This window comes from Etheostoma spectabile, chromosome 3 (genome assembly GCF_008692095.1).
Source record: "Etheostoma spectabile isolate EspeVRDwgs_2016 chromosome 3, UIUC_Espe_1.0, whole genome shotgun sequence".
NCBI classification, from domain to species: Eukaryota; Metazoa; Chordata; class Actinopteri; order Perciformes; family Percidae; genus Etheostoma; species Etheostoma spectabile.
Window position 1 is genome coordinate 23,553,600 of NC_045735.1, and position 4,735 is coordinate 23,558,334.

At 38.8% G+C, this 4,735-nt stretch overlaps 1 long non-coding RNA gene across 2 annotated transcripts in view; it reads left to right on the top strand.

Annotated features, from left to right (window-relative positions):
• LOC116675366 (uncharacterized) overlaps positions 1 to 4,735 on the top strand; it is a 30,378-nt gene that overhangs the window by 7,793 nt on the left and 17,850 nt on the right. The window contains exon 2 of one of the 2 annotated variants that reach the window (XR_004328394.1): positions 3,518 to 3,598. This is a non-coding gene — a long non-coding RNA (uncharacterized LOC116675366). Of the gene's footprint in view, positions 1 to 3,372; positions 3,599 to 4,735 lie in introns of those variants that run through there. The other variant, XR_004328393.1, reaches the window with a different exon arrangement.

Genomic DNA, 4,735 nt, shown 5'->3' on the forward strand with positions numbered 1-4,735 from the left:
TTTTCAAAGGCCAGTTATTTCATGGATCCAAGATACTATGCAACTTGATAAAGTTACCTTGGCCTTTGAAATTAAACTAACCCCCCATCATCACATACCCTTTAACACACCTAGAGATTGGCATGGTTTTATTTCAGTTAGCTTAATATCTGGTTTGATTTGCATTAAGGCCAAGGGAATTTTATCAGGATGCATAGTATCCTGATCCATGAAATGACTGGTCTTTAAAAATAAAAATGTGCTCTATGGGAGTTTAACATAGGGGTGTGTAAACTTATGCCCCCCTGTGTTTTAAGGAATAATATTTATTTATTTCATTCATTCACAAAGAAAATTGGTGTCCTTAAAAAGTTGGATTTTACATTTTTTTTTAATTAAGGCATTAAGATCAATTTCCAAAAGATGTTTTTTTTTATTCCTCTTTTTAATCAACTTTACCATGGGTGTGTAAACTTTCTCGAGCCACTGTATAACATATAAATATATATCCTCCTCTGCTGTGTAAAGTTGCAAATTTGAGAAAATGTGCATGAGGCTGAAATATTTCCTTTGCCCAGGAGCAAACTTCATGTCACGGGCTACACTAATAGCTTTTGAAACTAATAGCTTGTGAGACAAATGCCTCATAAATGATAAGTGAGTTCTGGCCCATTTTGCCCCCCCTCATCCTTAGTTAATTATAGGAGAGTTTTTTTTTTTTTTCTCAACCCAATATCACCTTATATTACTCAAACATTCAATTTGGCTTTGTATGTGCATGTGTGCGTTTGTGTGCATGTGATAACCGGAGGCAGTATCTGAATCTCCTCTTAGACGAACATTATATAACTTTATAAACCGTCACATTCCTGACACACACACACACACACACACACACACCACACACACACGACACACACGCACACGCACACGCACACACACACACACGCACGCGCACACACACACACACACACACACGCTCACTTGCACAGGCAAAAACACCTAATGAATGCACCTGTGTATATAGAACAGAGTCAGGTAAATAAATGCTAACTCATCACGCACACAGGCACACTATTAAAGAAGACTACACATGTGATTCCTCCATCTAAACCCCTTAAGGACACACACGTCCAGATGGGCACATGAAGCAAACTCATGTGCCCAAAAATTACACACAAAAGCTATGTTGTGCATCATGCAGCAAAGAATTCTCATTTTCAGAGGTTTGGAATGTATGTCTCTAATCCCACAAGCCCAGCAGCAATGCACGCTACACCAGGATGTCCTGTCTGTATGTAGTCTGTCCCTGGATTGGGATAATGCTCAAATATCAAATAGAATAGAATAGTGACAGCTGAAAATAAGGCTAGATAAAAGAACAGTTATAAAAAAAGGGAAAAAAACGTCTGAGTGCTTCGGCTGTGGCCTACTTCCACCCAATATGGTCCCGAGTCAATATCTGCCTAGGAAATTGTCTAGTCTTAATCTTTATTGCTGTTTGTACTCGTTGTGAATCCGCAGGCCACAAGAAGTGATTAGGTTTTGTTTTTGTTGTTGTTGGGTCACTTTTACTCATGACATGCTAACCGTTAACATAGGCTTCCATTCACTACGCAAAGCTAAGCTAGCGGCGGTGTTGCCGGACTGAGACGATGCATGGACTAAGACAAAAATGCATTTGCCCACCTATATGAATATAGTGGAGACTATGAATAACCCTATTTCAACAAACGGTAGCGTATTCATTTAACAGTGAATATTCATAAATAACTATGAAACAGAATGATATGTCAAGATAGATGTTTTCTGCATTATTTCACAGAGAATATGATGCACACAAGCAGAAAACACATGTTCTCTAACCATGCATATAAATTCACACATGCATACAGATACTATTAAGATGTGTAAAATATGCACACACACACACACACACACACACACACACACACACACACACACACACACACACGGTACAGGCAGATACGCAGGTGCATGTAATATGTATGTGTATGCATGCGTGTAAAATGCACACAGGAAGCCTGATTTTTGATTAAGTAAGTTGATGTTTTGTGCGTGCCCACAAAGTAACAGATGTATTTTCAGTAAAGCTGATCATCCTGGTAACTCAACGTGCTGAGTCGACCGCCATGTGTTCATTATGCAGTTGCTTCAAATCCGATTTAGGATTTCTGTCACGTCATATGTCCAGTCAAGCCGTCGTTCCAATTGTTACCATGGTATTGTTTCCGGTAAAGAAGAAGTCCAGAGAAAGCCCTTGTTTCACGTAGACTTCACAAGAGATAATAGACAGTTTTCTAATTTCCTTCTTTTTACAACCCACTGGACAAAAGCATCAAGTGTTGTCTGTAACCAATCGTTTTACACTGTAAATGGTCTGATTTCTCCTAAACTCTCCCCCAAAATCTGTTTCTAGACAAGTCTGAAGTGGTGCATTATATTCTTTTGTGTGAAGAAAAGGTTTGAGAAAAAATTGTTTCAGGTACAGTAGACTGCACATGAGTTAATAGACATTCTAATTTCCCACTGATTTTTTTACCAACTTAACAAAACCTGGCTGTAACTGACATTTCAATCAGGAGAGACTTTGTTGAAACGTGCAAATTAGTTTATTCATCATATGAAGCACAAGGTTGAAAAGTACAGTCTTTAGCAATTAGACTCCACCGTTATGTTCATTAATAAGGGGTAGAGAGGCCATGAGAAGGCAGGAATCTCCCCAAGTCAGAGACTAGACACTGGTGGTGGTGAAGGAAGCCTGAAGGTCTGGATGGATGGACCCTGGGTGCTGTGAATGATGGTGACTGGAGGTGAATGGGTCGCAGGAGGGTTGCTCGATTTGTCTGAAATGACAACCGACAGCAGGAGAGAGGAGAACAGATTTTAAAGCAGTGATGCAATGATGTAATTGGCTCATGGAAATCATGGCACATTCTGGTTAGTTAAACTGAAGAGTAAACACCCAGAATCAGCTGATCATTTTAGGAAAGAGAAAGAGGAGAATGAAAGCATAGAAGTCTTCTGAATGAACTTATGCTGAGCGTCATTTCTACACTATCAATTGTCAGATTTATCCTAAACTATCTTGCAAAATCAGTTTCTATAGGTCTGGAGTGGGCAAATACAGAAATTAAAAAATGTGTGTCTTATTGGTCGGTACGTGTCTGACCAGGTGGAAATCAATGGTGAAAACTCAGCTAGTGAGCTGCATTCTGACTGTGTGACGCTGCAAACATCCAGCTCAGCTGTTTCAGCATCTCCAGGACATCCCCTATGTGCACAAAATACACTTATTTTTACACACCTAGACGTGTCCATGGTGTGATCTGTCTCTCTTTGTCTGTATCAGACACACACACACACACACACACACACACACGCACACACACAGCTGGATGTCTAAATCTGTCTCACACAAATGTTCTCACAGTGTGCGCTCAACTCTCACTTTCACTGAGAGGACTATCTCTCACTCGCTCTCTCTCTCTCTCGCTGCTTCCCCTCTCCCTTTTAGATGCACTCAGCCTGAGTCAGAGTGTAGGACAGGACAGACTGAAAAACCAGAATTGACCTCTTTCTTCACATACAGCCGGCAGTGAGTACAACTCTTTCTTGCTTTATGTTTCTATTCTCCTTGTTTGTCTGTATCTCTTCTAACCCAACATAAACTATGTAAGCATCTCTCTTTTAATTTGTCTATGCTTATATTCTAAGAAATAGCAGGGAACCTGTTATAATGATGAAAAAAGAAAAACAGTGGAGTTAATGACATTTTATTGCTGAATTTGAATGACTATGTTTTAGAAGTAACTAACTGGTGAAATTACTTAATTGTTTTAAACTTTTAATTACTTTAAAACTTGAGTAGGTTTGTGTTTAGTGCTGCAAACATGAGGTGATGCTGCTGTTCAGCATCCAAGGCATATTCTGACATATCTAATATTTAAGTTCATATTTCAGCTGTTGTTCATACTCTAGATTCAGTTGAAAGTAGTAGAACAAGTAGTGGATGGACTTTCTTTCCACTTACACGGAAGATATACTACAGTACATCAGGATGAGCTTGAAGACTTGATGTGATACCAGCACTGCTTCTGTGAGGATGTTGTGACGCTTTAGTGTTTCATGATGAACAAATGCAAAAAGATCTCTAATTTTAGCACCAGCATCAGATTTGCCATGGGTGGTAAACTATTTGTTCCTCAAAGCTTTTCTTTTTTAATCACAATTAATATTTAGGCTACTTCGTTACTGTATACTGCTTCTTGGCTTCCTCTCTTTATGTTAAGTAAGTGTGTCTTCCTAACTTTATGAAATCTCTGTTTGACTATGGGGCTTCTAAACTGCGTGACTGTTAGTGGGCAACTACTGTTGCAGCTGATGTCAGTTTTCTGTAATACTGCTGGTGTGTTGTGGAAATAGCACCTCCATTATGTGAGGAGTCACCTTGATTGTCTTGATTTTTCTTTTCTGTTCTTGCATTGCATGTCTTTGTATATGTGTATGGTTTAAATATATTTAAAGTAGAAGTATATTAAGTATGTATTGTTGACAATTGCAGTGTGAAACAAATTACATGTTGTTTAGATAGATAGAGATATGGATATAGATACTTTATTTATTCCATCATCATCATTATCTTCAACATCTCCCATGTTCTGATGCACAAACTTTGTTTGGAATTTTTTTGTTTGTGTGTGTGCGCACATGTGTGTGTATGTATGTGTGTGTG